At 38.8% G+C, this 19292-nt stretch overlaps 1 protein-coding gene and 1 long non-coding RNA gene across 2 annotated transcripts in view; one reads left to right on the forward strand and one right to left on the reverse strand.

Annotated features, from left to right (window-relative positions):
* The window catches only part of GRM7 (glutamate metabotropic receptor 7), a 912442-nt gene that overhangs the window by 866154 nt on the left and 26996 nt on the right, over window positions 1-19292 (forward strand). The gene's annotated exons all lie outside the window — the stretch shown is intronic.
* Window positions 9656-19292, reverse strand: part of LOC126947684 (uncharacterized) — a 252963-nt gene continuing 243326 nt past the window's right edge. Inside the window, exon 3 of the long non-coding RNA XR_007723169.1 lies at window positions 9656-13556. This is a non-coding gene — a long non-coding RNA (uncharacterized LOC126947684). The remainder of the gene's footprint in view (window positions 13557-19292) is intronic.

Raw genomic sequence — 19292 nt, forward strand, 5'->3', positions numbered from 1 at the left:
GCTATCTGGGAAATCACATTTAAACACACTTAGTTTTCATTTAATTTCATAACACAACACATATTTCCTAACTCTAGGCATAAATACATTCAACATTTTCACCATCATGGTTTAAAAATTAGTACCTGTTAGTACTCAGATATTTAAGGAAACGCCAATGACCAATTTTTAAAAATCCTTTGTATGGCAGAAAATTTGCCAAAAGCAAACCTTCTGAAGTACATTTCAGTTTATACTTCAGTCTAATTTAAATCATTTGTTCCCCTAACCTTGTGGGCATCAAAAGGTCACCTGTATTTAACAAGCTTCTCAGTGATTCTGATGCACATCCAGGTTTGGGAAACAGTTTTATTTTTTAAATTGTCCTTGATAAGAAACACATGCAATATGGCATTGATGTGATGGTGATCACTTACAGAGCAAAGTGTTTTTCATGGTATTAAAATGATTGATTTTTGAAAAGTTATTTGGGTTTATTGCACAAGTGGGATCTACCATGTACCCAAGAATTCACCCCTCTGTAGGCTAGTACTGTGAGAAGCTATGTCAAGGTCCTCTCTCAAGAGACTCCAATCTGGTGTTGCAGACTAAATAAAACTAAAGTTAATTGCTGAGCTCTGTTACTGGAGCACAAAAACATAGCATCACCTTTGTTTAAAGCTGAATCACCATGACAACACTCAATAAGAAGCTGGGTCAACATTCCTTTTTTCTGCACTCAGTCGGCCACAAGGCCTGGCCTTTTGTAGGCAAAGTGTGTTGATACATCTTATGCAATCATTTCAAGGCACTTATCCAAGGAAGTCTACATATTTTTTTTTAGCCCTGAAGTCCTCAAAGAGAATATGATTTTTAAATCTTCATTTATGCTTTCTATGCTTTTCTGCGCAATCAGATAGTGAAAATGATCAGGATAGTCTTCAATAACTATTGCTGTTAATAAATCAACCATGATTTTATGGAGAAGCAGTCTAGTGCCCAGGTTAAGACTGAAGATGCTGGAGCCCCATATACCTGGATTCTAAATCCAACTTTGTCATTCTCCAGATTGTGATGTGGCCATGTTGCCTACTCTGCGCATCAGTTTTCTCATCTGTAAAATTGGTATAATCTTAGTAACTACCACATGGGGCAGTTATTAGGATTAAATTAGTTAATATATATGACATGATGCTTAAAACAGTGATTGGCATGTAATAGAATGCTAAATAATTTGTTGTTACTCCTTAATGACTATCACCAACTGAAGTATAGTTGTCAATCCATACAGTAGCCACTGGATACTTGTGGCTACTTAAATTAATTAGAATTAAATAATCTTGCACAAGTCACATTTCAGGTTCTTAACAGGCACATATAGCTAGCAGCTCCCATATTGGACTACAAAGTTAGAGAACATTTCCATTATCACAAAAATTAAATAGCACTGAGCCACAACTTAAGAGAAGGTAAAAAGAGGGATAAGAATGTCCTTTATAAAAGAGTTCCTTTTGTTCTTAATACTCTCCATTGCTTATAAGAATTATCTATACATCTCTCAAGAGTGTTTGGACCCATTTCTTTTGTAGCTTCTAGTAAAAAGCCATTTACGTTGTAGAGTGTACAGTATATACTGTGAGTTAACAAAAATAGTTTATCAGAAATGATGTTCTCTTAGTTGAGAAGGTTTCCCCAATTCCTTTCACAAGCTATTTATAACGCTTTCTATTCATTCATTCTATAGTTGAACCTAGTTCTTGAAAAGGAGGCAAGATGGCAAGTTTGTTTGTGGTCAGTACATAGAGAATGACTACAGTAAGGCTTTGTATGTAAGGGAGAATGGTTTTCTTAGTCACCACCCGAATGGAAGTAATGTGCATATTCACTCATCATGCCATGTTTCCTCAGTAACAGAAAAGCCAAATTAAATATTCCAGGATATGAACAGAGGCTTCACCCAACCTTAAACAGAATATTTCCAAGCACTTTTCACTTGGATTGGCCAACTTTGAGATTCTGGTGTCAGCTGGAAAATTCTCTTTTTCTAAAAAGTCAAAATTGACGTGTCTTATTTTTTTCTGTGCATGGTTAGCCCTTGGCTACATTGTCTGGCAGTTGCTTTGTAAATGTTTCAGAAGGAAAAAACAATACAGGCAAGGGACTGAAGATGGCTATTTTTCAGCTATCAGAAGTTTTATGTGAATCATGAATAGTTAATAATATTTTACATTAGCTAGAGGAGTTTCTGCTATCAGTTTATATGTTGGGAGAGCTTGTATTTAAAACTAGCATGGAAAGCTAGTAAGAAGAGCCAGTAAAAGATATTTAATCCCAGTTCCAGGCCAGTTCTATCAATCGGGTTGAGTACAGCTAAAGATAAACCTCCTTCAGTATCTCAGGTGCTCACTCCAGACAGAACTCAAGCTGTTAAATGGCCAGATAAGGGATTGAGAAAGAAAGAACCATGTCGTTCTTTCCATGAACTTGCATACAAGCTATACATTTAAATAAATATTGACTTCTCAATCTCCTCAATAAAACAGCATCAATGAATTTGTGTCCAGAAGGACAAAATAGGCAAAAAAGAAAACTATACCTAATTTTTAAAAATTACATCATCATCAATTAACTATTGTATTCAACTTGCCCTTGTGTAACATTTTGTAGTTTTGTTTTATTATGTGCTTGCAAATTCAGCATCTTATTTTATCTTCAGGGTATCTCACTGAGGTAGGTGTCATTATCCTCATTCATAGAAGCGTAAAGTAAGGCTCAGAGAGGTGAAGAAAATGATCCAAGGTATTAGTGACAGAAGTTTTAGAACCCATTCTGATCCCTTTGTGCATCAGCATTTCTTCATTAAAGAGCTGTAATATTTTTGAACTGAAAAAATTAATTTTAAGCCAAGGAGAGAACAACAAATGTTATCTCATGATAGAAGATTCAGATTTACAATGCAGGATACAAATTTATTTTGGTTTCTTCTACTCATAGATGATCAGCAGCAGCGAGGAGCCACTTGTTGCCTTATCTAGCTCAGGCCAGAATGAAGAATCAAGATAGACAGCTTTAAAAGAGGAGTGAATTATTAACTCCACATAGCACTTCATGGTGTATGTCTCCCCAAAGCCAGAAGGCTGGCATAGCTGAAGATGAGTGTCTGTCTTGTGTCTGAGGGAGGAAACAGCATGACACTCTGCACTGTCACTCAGCTTTCAGCTTCCAGTGCCAACTGTTAAGGAGGTTCCACCATTACTGTAGGAGTTATAAAGAAATTGCAAATGTCCAATTAAAACCAGGCTTGTTGTGTTCGAACAAATAGCCCTGTGAGGCTTACTAAACAGGTTATATTAAGTCTGAAAAGAAAGAAAAGTTTGCTATTAATTTACGGAGTGGTTACTCTTGTTAGGGACTCTGCATGGAAGGCCAAGATAGAACAAGCTGCAGCTCCTCCAAGAGTTTGCAATTAAAAGCAGAAGGGAGAACAAATACTCCTTGCCAGGTACTATACATTGACTTATACTAGAGGTATGTAAAGAGGACTGAAGGGGGCCATTTGCAAGGGGAAAGTCTAACTATGGCTTAAAGGATGAGGCAATATGGGAGAGGGTGTTCTGGGCAGAGGGATCATCCTAAATAAAGTCCAAATGCATTAAGTGGCAGCAGTAGTGGCAGCCATGCTGTGTGGCACATATTGGGTTCTTCCCATGCACCAGCCACTATTCTGTGTACTTAATATGTATTAACTCATTTAATTACACAACTGTATGTGATAGACATCATTAGGCTACTTTTACAGATAAGGAAACTGAGGTACAGAGATTTTAAATAATTTTCTCCAAGTCACACAGCTGTTAACTAGAGGATCTTGGAGATAAGCCCAGGCCATCTGGGCCCAGAAATCATGCTCTAAACAATGGACTACTTCCCAGTGGTAGGTAAATACATGGTGTGTTTGTGGAAGGTCTGTTTTCCAGTATAGCTAAACCACAGGCCTTTTCAACCATGGCACTACTGACATGTGGGCCTGGACAATTCTTGTTGCAGTGGGCTGTCCACTGCATCGTAGGATGTTTAGCAACATCTTTGACTTCCATCCCAATGTTGAGCATCAAAGACATCTCCAGAAATTGCCTACTGTTTTCTGAGGGCACAATTACTCCCAGTTAAGTACCACTGGGCTCCTATATGATGGGTAAGCCTGGAGAAGAGCAGAAGAAAACAATTAGAACTCAGCTGTGAATATTCCCAAATTCTCTTCTGAAGGCTATGGGAATGTACTCTATATAGAGAAAAATGTCAATGGGTTACAACCGAGGAGTAGCAGAAAAGATAATATGCAGAAGCACTAGGGCAGGAAGTATTGTCAGAGACAATACTTTGAGATCTCAGCTTAGGAGCAGGATTATCTGCAGACTTTATAGAAATCTATGCTCAAAAATTCCAAAGCTACAGATGGCAAAGGGTAATCTCTCAGAACAGTGCAAAAGTTCAGGCAACCACTTCACCTTAGTAGTCCCTGGGTTACAGTCAATCCTGACCTGAAAGCTCAAAACTCCAAGTTTGATTTCAGGTAAGGAAGATTCTACATCTATGGAAAAACTGACCACCTAGTTTTCTGAAAAAGCTCTATCATCAGACCCCAGGTCACCGTGTAAATGTGAACATAATTACATAAACTTTAGAGAAGACATCTCTACAGGAATATTTACTAGACAGTCGGTGACAATGGGAAAAAATAGAAGTATTCTTCCTTCAACTCTCTACATACACATTTCAAACCAAGGGGATATGTATTTAGAGTAGCTCTTAGGAAAGGAAAAGCCTATGTACTTTCTAAATTCTATAACAAACAAGTTACTTTTATCAAACAATTTTTTAAATTTGAAAATGTATGGTTCAAATGGATCTAATTTGAACTGTACCTCTGTTGGTGAGTAGACAACACTGAACTAATCATGACATTCATCCATTTTCAAAAATTAGTATGTTTTTTTTTTCTTTTCTACTACTTACTTTGGCTCCTAATGTTTTTTTCTTTATCAACTCATTGGGAAGGATTACAAAGAGTTATTTTCTTAGCCCTCTTTATAAGACTGCTATGAGCATTTTGAATCTAGTGCAGTTCCAAGCTTCTAGCTAACTTTATAGTTTTGAAGATAGATTTTTTTTCTTAAAAAAAGTAACTCGATTGCCTGAGAAAAGTTTTCTGATCCCAGAGGAAGCAAGTGAGGCATCTTTGACTGGAGAGCCAGTCTAGGGTCAGAGTTATAGGCTTTGGAGTTGGACCTGGCATAAGTCTGAAACAAACATCTTCCCATCTAAACTGCCTCATCTGTCAACACAGGGATACAGGACCCTCTGTAAGCAAGTTATTTCAAGACTGGGTGAGATGGCACAAGCTAAAGTCCTGGGATGTGATCTGATACATAGCTGATACTCAGAAATTGGCATCCCTTCTCAACTAGCATTTAGCAGAATCATCTAGGACTTTTAGGAGATCAGGTCTCCTCTGGAACCTCTTAGAAATTTCTTCTGTGTTCAGATAAGACAACAACCTGCTTTCAACAAGGGCACATCCCTGCGACTCAGTGGATGTCCCTGAACTAAAGGCAGAAACCTGCCTTCCTCTCCCAACAACACATCTCTCTGGTCTCAGTGACAGCCAGAAGGACTGTGGAAACTGGAATTGTAGGATTCAAGCATCTCAACATCAGCAGTTCTCCTGGGAACACCACCAAGCTCTCAGCTTGTGTTGTAGTAAAGACAATACATAACAGAAAATTGTCTTCAACAGCTTTGTTTAAAAAAAGATACTCAAATAGAATGCCTCAGTCTAGATCAGTCATTCTGCTAAGGATTTGAAATCTCAAACAGCTGGAGGTTTTTTCAAACTTGACAGTTTGTCTTTGAAGGAGATTGCTAAGCTTTTAGATTCTTCATAAATAGTAAATAGATTTAGTCATAAATATCCTGTAATATGTGCTTTGTTCCTTTTATTCAGAAGCAAGTTGTAATTTCTGATTAAACACGATAAATCATTATACAACAGCCATTGTATGGGGATAACAGCTACCAGGAAATGCAGTTTCTGCACTGATGAAAGGCATTTAAAGACATGAAACCCCAAACATCTGCCACACATTGTTAGGAAAATAAAGGACACTTACAAGTATCTTGCAGCATTTTAAGGACAGCCAGCAGCTGGCAGGAATGTAAATAGTTTTAAGAGGTGATCAGTTCTCATCTCACAAGTCATTCTTTCCTTCCCTTCATAAGTGAAAAGCTTTCTTTTTCAAGATAGTTAACAGAAAGCAAGCATCCAGAAAGTGGAAACAATAAAATCTCATGAGGGCAGTGAAAAATGAAGCCCTTTTTCCCCTTTCCCCCAGGGAACAGATGCATAAAATTGTTCAGAATATTTGGAGACTGCCGATATAAGATGTGGAATTGGCACCGCCAGCATCCTGAGACATGCTTGGGATTGGGCATGAGTGAGAAGCTTTGGCATAACAATAGAGGGGACCTTGATGGCATGCTGCCCAGTCTTCTCCAAAGATGCTTTTCTTTCCCAATGCCATTAATTCTCCTTGGCCACTGGAGGCCTGGTTTTGGAAGCTCATACAGAAGATACCAGTGGTTGCCTTTATTTCGAGTCATTCCTTCAGGCCTCAGTAAGAATTGAAGGAGGGTAGTTAAACTGGTGGTAGGATGCTTTACCCAGAAAACTCCCTGTGGATGGTCAGTTCACAGGGATTCCTAACAGAAGATATTCTTCACTAGAGGTATTTGGAAACTGAACACTAAGTTGAACAGAACACAGTATTCTTCGTGCATTGAAGGACTGCTAATCACTAATGATCTTCAATGAGACATTTTAGACACTAAGCTCTATGACAGTGGGAACCGTTTTTTCCTCTTTGCCATTGCATCTTCGTCACCAAGCCTATGGTAGATGGGCAATCCATTTTTTACACTATCATATAAAAGACAATGGAGTTTCAATGCATGCATTTTCAGCTAACATGCATTGGACCACATGAAGTCTATATAGAAGAAAAGGGAGGGAGCAGGGAAGGATGTAAAGAAAATAATTCTTCTTCCTACTTTCCTTGTTCAACCTAGAGGGAGGCCTCCACTTCAAAAGGAAGAATGAAGCCTCAACAAAACTCAAAGAGAAACTGAGTAAATAATTGTGGGCTCTTCAGCTACTGAAGTCTCAGGCCTTAGTGATTAATGAATAATTTAAGGCAATACTTCTCAAATTTTAATGTCCATACCATCACCCAAGAATCTTGTTAAACTGTGGGTGTAGATTCAATAAGTTATGGAGACTGCACATTTTTCACAGTCTCCTGGGTGGTGCCCATGCTGCTGGTCTTTGGAGCACAGTCTGGATAATGTAGATTTAAAGGATTCTGAAAGAAAATTTTGACGATGTACAACCTTTGCCATGCATGCTGATTTAAAAACCTAACCCCTATGGCAGATGTGAGTCCACTAGTCATAAGCATTTTAATCTGGCTTCAAAGAGCCATTATATAACTACACTAAAATTTAAATATGAAAACTTGGTGCAATTCAATTGGCTATTGTTATCTAAAGGTGTTTCTGTCTTAGGAAACAAAATATACTGCAAGTTATAATTTCACTTAAAAGATGCTTTAAGTTATTCTTATTAGTACAATGATTTAAAACACTTAAAGTATTACAAGCATAAATAATAAAATATTCAAAGTCCATTTGCACTGTCATATATACTGATCTTAATTGCAGGCTACAGATTTTCATCTAATTGCTAACAGTAAGTCGGCTCTTGAATAATTAGGAAGAGGATGGGATGCAACTTATTGGAACAGTCTCAGAGTACAAAAACACTTTTTTCAAATGTCACTGTGACATTTTAAAAAATACACTGAAATACAGAAGAGAAAGACAGTCATAACAAAAACTAATGAAAAAATTAATCCAACATTAGGATCTAGTAGCAAGACAATCACTAGCTAAAATATGGATATTCTCTCTCTGTGGTTCTCAGTACTGACTGCTCATTTGAATCACTTGGACACCTCTTAACATACAGCCATGCCTGGGCTCTGTCACCCAGGATTCTATGTAATGGGTTTAGGGTAAGTTTCCATACAGCTATAAGTTTAAATATCTCCCCAAGTGAATCTAATGTCAGCTAGAACTGAGAAGCATTGCTCCAATGTAGCATTGCTCTAATGTTCTCAACTCTGATCTTAGGACCAGAAGTCTTGGCAATGTCTGGAAACTTATTAATAATGCAAATTTTGGGGCCCCACTCCAGACCTAGTGAATCAGAAACTCTGGGGATGAGATCCATTAATGTGTGTTTTAACAACCCCCCCCCCCAAGTAAGTCCAATGCATGCTACTGTAAGTTCTTTCTTAAGAAAGACAAGGGTCCTCATCAACATTCTTACTAAAAAATTCTTATGAGGGTTCATTGAAAGATTTCACATTAAGACTTTTTTTTTTTAATCTGGTGGATGGCTGTGGTGTTTATTCTAGACATGGCTCTGCCACTTCCAATCTGGGAGTTTCAGCTACACAGGGGATCTTAGGGTTATTAAAGATTTTATTGTAATTGTGTCAGTCTAAAACTGTGATCTTCCATAATATGCTTGAATACTTCTAGTGATAGGGAACCTACTACCACTGGGCCCATCTGGCCCAGTCCTTCCCATTTGCTTACTAGGTATAGGTGCTATACTAAGCATTTTACAAAGATAATTCATTCATGCTTGACAATTACCCTTGAGCTAGTTGTTATAATATACATTTGGCACCTGCAGAAATGGAGGCTTAGAGAGGTTGTATGAGTTACTAAGGTCACATGGATTTCACAAAGCTTGCACCAAGTTCTGTATCTTGAGGCCACATACAAAATGCATTTTCAAAAATGATTACCTATAAGCAGTTGTCAAAATGAAACTGTCCCTTCATACTATCTGGTCTCCAAAATAAGAAGCCCTTGTTCCTTGCAGCCAATTTCTAAACTCATCCATCATTTCTGCTGAGTTCTACTGACCAGCACACAAAACAGACTTAATAGATTGTCCATTCTACGCATCTATTTAAACAGTGATTTTTCATGTCTTAGTGCATATAAAACATGATAACATTGGTAAAGCACACTGGGTAAACTGAAGAGGATTTGGGGAAATGTATGTAAAGCTTGCTGAAAAAAAATCACTTGTTTTTTAAGTATGATTACTAAATCCAAAAGTTTTAAAGAAGAGGTTGAACGTTTATTTTGTATCAAACTTCAAAACCTAATATTTTCAACGTTTTAAAAGAAAACTCAGGATTGCTTTCATGAACAGCTATTTCACATCAATTTATATGCATAAAAGAGTTATAAAAAATTTCCTGGTCAAGACTTTTTGATGATACTCTCTTCAAATTCTTTATAGAGAACATAAATGAAAAACACTGAGTGAATGATAAAAAGTTTGAGAGTATTTTTTTCTACAATTCAGAAATGTGTAACAGTTGAATTTATATTTGGACAATCCAGTAGCTTCTCTTTTACTGAAAAAATGTTATATCAAAATGTCTTTTGATAATATGAATTAATTTTGAATCCTATCCAAGCTTTTTTTCTTTCAAGTTTTTAAAATAATGATATTTTAATTTGCTGAATACATTGCACTGTTGTCATGCAGATAGCCAGGATGCTACTGAAAGGGTACATCAGTTACAATAGAAAGAAGTATTCAATATATACGTGAACACAAATATATGGACCTGCAGCTGGACCTAGACCCGTCAGAATACCCATCCAGCTATCTTTCCCTAATGTCCTCAGCTGCCTGGCTCTCTGGGCATATCCTAGAGCTCCATAGGGCTCTTGTCCACCGTGGGCAGTAGAACATATGTACTGAACCTCATGTCCAGGTGGATAGAGAAACTCCTTGACCACGCTTTATGGCAGAATGGCAAGAGCTGGACATCATTAATTGTTCTGCTTAGCTATAGAAACCCTGGGACAAATTGCCAGTTCCTTTTCTGTTTGAGAAGCCTTCAAGACCCCATACAAGGCTTGTGGTGGCTAGACATGATGCGCAAGGTTACCCCAGGCCTTGACTTGCTGTGCCAAGGTCTAGAGGTATCAGTATCTCATATACTCTACACATTACTGAAGCCCAAAATGGCACCACCTTGGCCAACTCTCCTACCCATGTCATTCTTGGAATGTCAAGGGCTCTTTGTTGAAAGAAATGATCAGGACAAATCAACCAGGGCAAACAACATCTGAAAGAACTTCTTAGATACAAATGATGATTCTGGGTGGCAATGTTTACTCTACAATTACTCATTCTAATTAAAATTTCAGAGTGTCAGCTGCTAGCATCCTACCCCACTATCATTATCTAAACAAAGTTTAGTCTGAAGCCTACCTGCATCAAAATGACATGAGGTCATTGTGAAAAGTGCAGAACCATGGATCCACCCAAATCCAAACCACTCATTCTAGCTGGGGACACAGGTTACCAATTGATAACAAATACAAAACTGTAACTGTGAAAAACCTCTGAATAAGAAGTAGAAGGAATTATGAAACAAAGCTACAGAGATCAAAAGCAACTTTCTTAAAAGAAAGGTTTGTGTGAACAATGTGTAGGCATTAATAAACACAAAGTGGGTGGGAAAGCTAGACAAAGAGAACTTGTGCAAAGACCATGCTGTAGGAGTATGCTAAATGTGAAAGATCAAAGAAAGGCCAGTGTGACCAGAGATAAGAGAGCCTCAGGAAGTGTGGTTCAAGAAAAAGCCTGGGAAATTAATATGCATCAAGTGGCACCAATATTTGCAGACCAATTCAGGAATGTTTTGACTTTATTCTAAGAGCACTGGGAGGACATTTAAGAGTTTCAATCACAGAAGGTGAGAAGATAAAGAGCACTATGATCTAAATTATGTATCTAAATCACTTTAGCTGCCACATGGAACAATTCAGCTTGGAAATATTTCATAAGTTGAGGTATCAATGTTGGCTTTGACTATGGAGGCATTGGTAGAGAAGGACAGAAGTGGAAGGAGATAAACAATGTATCAGAGGTAAAAGCAACAACACTGGCGATGAATTAACTTTCAATTCCACTTTACCACCCATAATAAATCCCTCTGACTTGAACTTCAGAGCTTACCTACATACTCAGATTGACTTCTATAGCCCTAGACATAGAAAAAACAAGTAGGTTGGTTGTATCTTTGTAAAGCCGTATTGCCCAAATTCAGTTGATTGTCTTTTTGCTCATTTATCTGTACTATGGAGTACAGGGAAATTTCTCCAATACACAAGGCCAATTATTTTGAGATCTTTACAAAGATATCTCCAGCTGTCTATATATTATATGTATGACCCTATGCAGAAGGTTGTAGTTTGTATGTATGTGAAGAATTTAGGCAAGCTACAAACTTTAAAAGTAACACACCCTAAGACCATCCCCAGTTGCAAGTTTGGGGAGGAGATTTTTCAAAACTACCCTAAGTTTTGGTAATTTGCTTAGAAGGACTCACAAAATTCAACGAAAGCTGTTATACTAACAATACAATTTATTACAGGGAAAGGATATAGATTAAAATCTACCAAGGGAAGTGCATGGGACAGGGTCCAAGCGAAGTATCAAATGTGGAGTCCTCTCCATATGGAGTCATAGACATGTTACTTTTCTGTATCTTTGTGGACAGTATGCACAGAGTATTGCTAATCAGGGAAGCTCACTGAGTCTCAGTATTCTGAGTGTTTATTGGTGCTCCATTATATTTGCATGATTGATTAATTGCCTATGTGGTTGAACTCAGTCTTTAGGCTGACTGACACCATGTGAACCAAAGCTTCTGCCATAACTCACAATGCGGTATTTTTTGCATGACCAACCACCACCCTAAATTGCATTGTCACTATCTGGCTAGGAGGAGGCACCCAGACCAGCAAAGATCGTCTCCAAGGAGCCAGACCTCTCTTTGGGAAAGGTTAAATTCTTTATGTATAATATACCAATAACATCAAAAATAAATGATTTATGTGACTAGTAGTGGAAATGAAGTTAAAATTCAATACTGCATTGAAATGAGAGTATAAGCTTATAAAAACGATGCTACTTTTCTCATAATAAGCAGCTTAAATTAACTGAGGTTACATATGACCTTGCCCAGAACTAAGTTTTGCACCACTTAGATAGAAAACTACTTTCTCTATCTTTCCTTCCTTGCTAGCCTCAAAAATCCTACTTCCTGTGACCACTTAGGAGAAAAATGTATTTCTTGAGAAGATTGATAAAAAAGGAAGTTGGGCTACATTTCAGCATTTTAACCTTTCTCCATATTCTGAGTTTCTTGGTTTAGTCATTTCTTGCCCACTGAGTCAGTTAATGGGCCAGATTCTAAGGTCTTCCCTTCCTGTATCTGAGGAAAACTCACCAGGGAACTGACAGGCAGGATGATTTCCTGTTTAGCATGACTGCCCACGTATGCTTTGCCATTCATTACAATCGGGTAGTTTCCATGGAGACTGACTCTTGAATAATGCTTAAGTGACAACACAATCATCAAGAGCACCATGTTAAGTTGGTACAGTCACTGGCCTGGCATCTACTATTCTAAATAATTGAAACCATTTATTTTAAAGACAAATGAAAATATTATTTACAAAACACCAGCAGATGGTGGAGTCTTTAGGATCACCAGAAATTTCCAAAATATCTTACACCAGATGCCTCCAAAACATCCCCAGGAACTAGTCTACTACTTGTTGTCTCTGCCACAAAAATTCCAAGCTCTCTTGGTCTTTTCTTTAACTATGGCTTCTCTGGCCAAGCCGGAACCATTGCACATGTCTACTTACCGTGCTCTCCTATGCTGTATGCTCATAGTTTGCCCCGTTTGCCATTTAACTTCATTCTTACCAGAGTTCACTTTTGTGGCACCACAATAGAACATATTGCTGTAAAGCTTTCCTTTTTTTTTTTTTTTTTTTTAACTTTCCATGCTCTATAAAGCAAGGGTTTTTTTAACTTCCAAATTCAGAGATTGAATTTTGAGTACTTATAAAATTGGGAATATCATGGAACACTCATCTTGGTTAATTTCATATAATAATAGGATTTTACAGGATATAACTGGTTTCTGTCATTTTATTTGCCTCACCAAATCTTTTTTTTTTTTTTTTTCAAACCTTCAATCCCAATACCATCTAGCTAGGTTTTGGCTTTGTGAGGTTTTTGTCTCGTTTATTTTATTTTTGAACATGTGCTTTCATGTACTTTGTTATATAAAGCCTAGTTTCCTTAAAACTATGAGTTGATTTAAGGTTAATATACAGAAAACAGTCATCAAATAATAGCATAGAAAAGCAAACATGGCAAAAAAACAATATCACAAATGTGGTAGACTGACCGGTTGCACAGAAAGCACAGAGTGCTGTAGGCCCAGGGAGAAGAAAGGTCCTCATTCTGCCTGAGGGAGTCAGAGGAGGCTTCCTGAGAGAGGTGACACCTGATCCGTGTCTCGAAGTGATCAGGGGTTGCCAGAGAGGAAGATCATGGTCTGTTGGAGAACACAAAGGGTAAGGTGTATTTAACCTTATGCAGGTACAGGGACAGGAAGGTAATAGGGTTTGGAGAGCGAACCTAAACTTTCATTTATAAGAGCAAAGGAATTTGCCAGGAAGAGGGACAGGCACCAATCGGGATGGAGAGTTTGAAGGCAGTAGTAGAGGTTGGTAACCAGTCACTCGTATAGCATGACATCTCGACATCCTATGGTTGATATTCCCTAGCTCTCTCAGCAGCCTGGTAGGATCCCAGGGAAGTACCTCAGATGAGATGTGAGTTGGCTTGGGGTTAGGGTAGAATTTCTTTATCAGAAAACATAAATGTAATTTATACATAAATATAAACAAATATAAAAATAGAAATATTACATAAAATATATTATATATAATTTAAAAATTGTGTGTATGCACACACAATTGAGACTTTGAAGACTGTGGAAAAGTAGAATTGAAAGTCAATTCAATCACCACGTCTTATGGCTTGTACCTCTGATACATTGTTTATCTCCTTCCACTTCCTTCCACCACCTCTGTAGTCAAAGGCAACATCCATCCTCTGAAAAAATCTCAACTTTTTGTGATTGTCCTGTTTCACTTATTGAATCCATCTTTGGCAAGTGGTCCCTAAGTATTGGACAGGATGGTGTCCATGATAAGTCCTTACTCATGTGGCATTTATGTTTTAGTCAAAATTAAACAATTTATACATACACAAATGTAAAAAATAATTATATAAAATATGTTATATATAATTTTAAAATTATGTGTATGCATGCAGGCATGTATTTCTTGTTTACAAACTTTGATAGAAAAATGGCATAGGGTCACCAGGAAGTAGACCAGAGAGTGAGGGGATGTGGGTGGCTGAGTGGGCTCCTCCTCTCTGTGTCAACCACAAGTTCCCCATCATTCACTGTATATTTTAGTTTTCCTAGTAGGCCTCCTTTGAGTAAGGTTTCCAAACAATTGTGAAGATTTCTGCTTTCAATAAGCAGTTCCGTGTTCTCAAACTCGAGGAAAAATAAACACAGCCCAAAACTCCTTGCATTGGTTTGGAAGAACTTGTGTTTCTAGAGTTGGGGAGCAGGGAATGTGCCCGATTATTTCTAGACCCCTTATCTCCATTACAGGAAGCTGCCTTCCACAGAAGACAATGAGTATCAGTGGAGACAGATGATTAGGCTACCCAGGTCCACCTTTCATTCCCCATATTTCAGCCTTGGAATGCACATTAGGCGTCCTCCTGACCCAAGCTCCCTTTTTTCCTGTGACTTGTGGTTGCTCCAAGAGTTCAGACAGGCCGTGGGTGGGAATTCTGGAATCTGAACGCTGTCCCACTGCTTGGTATTATAAATATAGTATATAAGTACTATGCATAAGTATGTATATAGAGAGAGTGTGTATGTATTATTATATATAAACATAATACTATAGTATAAAATGTATACTGTTCTTAATAGTATAAGAATTATGCTATTGCTTTCATTTTAACTTGGGTTTATATTTTTAAAGACTTACACACATATCTCTTCAAAAAGTACATTAGATATCTGTAATCAGACTCATTATGAAGGCAAAAGAATGCATAATGCTAAAGATCTGAAGCTATTTTCATTAAAAACAAAACTCCAAAAACCTCAACTTGAAAATGCCACAGGACCTGTTTTTGCTGTAGCAAAAGATTTTGCACAAAGTGCAGCCCTGTCACTCACAAACACAGTAATCGCTGGAGATTACCAGTCATTTTCATTATAGGTAATTTCAGGGTGCCTTGTTTTGCCTTGTCGCTCACATTCCTGGAACCTTGCCAGACGGTGCACAAGGAGCATATCAGGAAACCAACCTGAGCCCCATACCAGAGGATAAATCTGAGGCTCCACCGAGTATTTCTGAAAATACAGCCTGATTGTCTGTCTCCACTGACCCTCATTTCTCAGCTTCTAACTAAGAAACGACAGGGTGGAGGAAAGTTGAGGCATTAGTTCTGCCCCAGTAAACTTCACAAACCAGAAGATGCTGGGCTTTTTCCTTCACTGCATAGAATATATTGACCCAAACTCATCAACACAGGGTATAAAACTCTTGAAAGATCTTGCCCTAGTCTTATCTCCCCAATTCTTAATGCCATAATCTCCACCCCATCATGTGAAATAGTATTTATCCCTGCAAATGTACCACTCTCTCTGCCAAGATCCTCCCCACCTTTTTCACCTGTCTCAAGCTCACGTTGCCTTCAGCACTCTGCTTAGAGTCACCTTCTCTGGGCATGTCTTTGATCTTAACTACCTAAGACAGGAATGTCCCTCCTATGCACTCACACAGCCGTGAACCTACCTCTCTCACACTTTTATTCTGGTTGCTCTGTTTCATTTATTCAACCCATCATTGGCAAGTGGTCCCTAAGTATTAGACACAGTGGTATCCACGATAAATCCTTACCCAAGTGGCACTTACATTTTAATGAGAAAGAAAGATAAATAAAGCATGTGTATGCAGAAAATCATAAGGGCAGTGTATCAAGATAGACTGTGAGTGGGGGTTGCTATTTTAGATAAGATGTCACCAAGGAAGTGACATTTGAGATGAGACTGAATGATGAGAAGGCACAAACACAAACCATGGGAAGATACCTGGCAAGGTATTTCGGGCAGTGAAGATAGGATTCACATACACCAAGTGCAAAGGCCCTGAGGCAGGTACGGATTTAGTGGGCACCCAAATGGCAAGGAGGCTAGTGTAGTGAGCGAGCAGGAAAGTGGAACAAAATGAGGTCAGAGTTGCAGGTAGAAACCGGCCCACTTGGCAGTGAGAAGAATTCAGTCTCTGTTCCAAAGATTAAGGCGAAGCCATCGGAGCCTTGTAATCCAAAGTGTAATGTGACCTAAGTCACCTCTAACTCCAGTTATAGCATTTCTCAAAGGCGTGGTGCCTGGAACTCAGAGGGCACCAAAGCTTTGTACTCTGAATCAATGAATCAACCACCGATCTTGGGCCACGGCTCCCTATCCGCGTTCTTTTAGTTCTCCCGATGCCTCGCCTGTGTGTTTCACATGCGGCCCCATGCGCGCCTTTCAAAGATGAGCTCCTTCCAAATGGGGAATGCCTGTGAAGAGCAGAACCTGACAAGCCACTCCAAGGTGTTTCATATGCTCCCAAAACAGTGAGCACAAAGACAGTCAGCTTACCTCCTGTTCTGCCTGTACCCACTTGAGCTACATTGTAACTAAACCAATGAATAGGCCCAAGAAGATATTTCAAGGTTTCTGCAGTTAGTGACTGTCATAAAAGGAGCATTTCTGTCATCATGACATATGACTGAGCCGTAGCAGACTGCACTGTACCCACCACAGGTCTTTTGCCTTTGACTTATGAGCACTCCAGGAGAAACTCAATCTCATTAGCGGGGCATGCCTTCCTGTTCCCCGTGCCAGGGGCAGTGGAGGGGAGTGCTAGACAGAAGGGACCCAGCTCCATCTTCTGCCATTTAGGAAGCTTTGGGCAAGTAAACCTTTCTAGGCCTCACTTTTCACATTTATAAAAATGAATGAAAGTAAACCACACCTTTCTCATAATGTGTAATATAGAAATAAGACCTATGAAGTGTATGCCTTTATTAGATACCTTGTTAACATAGATTGGGTGGGGGCTGTAGGACTGTGCTGGGGCCCTGACCTGGTGGCATCCTAGGCTGCACCCAGCAGAAAGGCCTATTGTGTAAAGATGACTTTCTCTCTCTCCCTCCTCCCTCTCCTTCTCTTATCCTTGCACTTTTTCGTTGGATCCTTCCCTCTTCTCCCACCCTCAACTAAATTTTCTCTCCTTCCTTCTTTCCTGAATTGCTGTAGATCTAAGTACCTTTTCACTTAATAACAGGCCCCACCGCCACTGGTTTCCTTAAATCTCATCCTCGTTAAGTATTTGGTTTTGTTTTGATTTTTGTTTAATTTTTTGTTAATTTTTTTGTGGTAAGAACACTTAACCTAAGATCTACACACTTAACAAAGGTTTGCGTGTATAATCCTGGCCTCTATTACTTTCCCTGTGTTACTTAAAGAAAGTGTAATGAACTGGATACAGTTCCGAAGGCTAGAAGTCTGAAATCAAGGGGGCAGCAGGGCTGTGCCTCCTCTGAAGCCTCTAGTAGAGGTCCTTCTTGTTCTTTCGATTCTTGGCTTGTAGCTGCATCATTCCCATCTCTGCTTCTGTCTTCATTCACATGGCCTTCCCACTCTGTGCCCATCTGCCTGTGTCCAAGTTTTCCTCTTCTTATAAGGATGTCAATCACTAGATTAGGGCCCACCCTCATCCAGTATGATTTCATTTTAACTTGGTTATATCTGCAAAGACCCTACTTCTGAATAAGGTCATATTCACAGATAGAGGAATAGAAATGGTTTTTGTTTTTTTTTTTTTTTTTGAGACAGTCTTGCTTTGTCACCCAGGCTGGAGTGCAAGTGGTGAGATCTTGGCTCACTGCAACCTCTGCCTCCAGGTTCAAGCAATTCTTCTTCCTCAACCTCCCGAGTAGCTGAGATTACAGGCGCCCGCTACCATGCCTGGCTAATTTTTGTATTTTCAGTAGAGATGGAGTTTCACCAGGTTGGTCAGGCTGGTCTCGAACTCCTGACCTCAAGTGATCCCACCTGCCTTGGCCTCCCAAAGTGCTGAGATTACAGGTGTGAGCCACCATGCCTGGCCAGGATTCATTATATCTTTTCAGGGGACACAATTCAATCTATAATGTGGCCCCTGTCAAACTCCAAGTAGTAGTAAGAGTTTAGAGCTCTAGAGCAGATATGAGTGTAAATCCAGGTTCTACCTCCACTTTCTACAGCACTCTTGAATGAATTCTCTGATCAGAATTTGGGTTTTCTCATTTTAAAAGAGGGACATTAATAGCCAGCTCAGAGAGTAGTTCAGGGATTAGTATCAAATAAAATTATTTGAATAATGCATGTTAACAGCATAATAATTGTAAAACTGCAAAAGAAAGAAAGGTATAAAACAGAGTTTGCTCCTGGGTTGCTCTCAATTGGAAGAGCCATGGATTTTTTTTTTTTTAAAGCAATGGGTTGAGTTCGCCTTGAGACATCCACCCACACATTGCCTGAGAAGTGGAAGCACACATTTAGTCAAGTAGCTGATGAGAATAAAAAGAAGGGCATTCCTAAGAACCATCCACAGAGTCTCTTCTTTACTGAAAGTAAGCAGAGGGAACCACTTGCATCAGGCCTTGTGATGCAAAATTGAAAGGCAAAACCAATCTCAGCTAAGCATGCATTTCTGTTTTTGTGTTTTGAGTTGTTTAAATCCCATTTCAATGAATATGTATTGCCAAGGTTATCTAGTGGAAGAAACTGGGATGGAGAACAAAACACTCCACAGATCTGTGCCATCCTGAAGGCTTGGAATTAATTGAAGGTTTTATTAAACAAATCAAAGTGAGGGAGAAGATATTTGCACAAGGCCTTTTCACACATATGTAGTAAAGAGTAGGACAACTGAGGTAACTCTTTCCAATCTCAAAACAAAGAATAAAATCCAACTGGTTCTCTTCAGTTATCTCAAATTTCCAGATTTAAACAGTCATGTGAAAAGTGCCAGTTCTCTTCTAAATTGTGTGTGCCAACAAGGCCAAGAGTGATAAACAGAACTTGACAATGACGTGAATTTCTAGAAATGTCCCCTATTACCTCGCTACATTGAATGTTTGGATTGTTGACCAGCAG

Source organism: Macaca thibetana, chromosome 2 (assembly GCF_024542745.1).
Source record: "Macaca thibetana thibetana isolate TM-01 chromosome 2, ASM2454274v1, whole genome shotgun sequence".
NCBI classification, from domain to species: Eukaryota; Metazoa; Chordata; class Mammalia; order Primates; family Cercopithecidae; genus Macaca; species Macaca thibetana.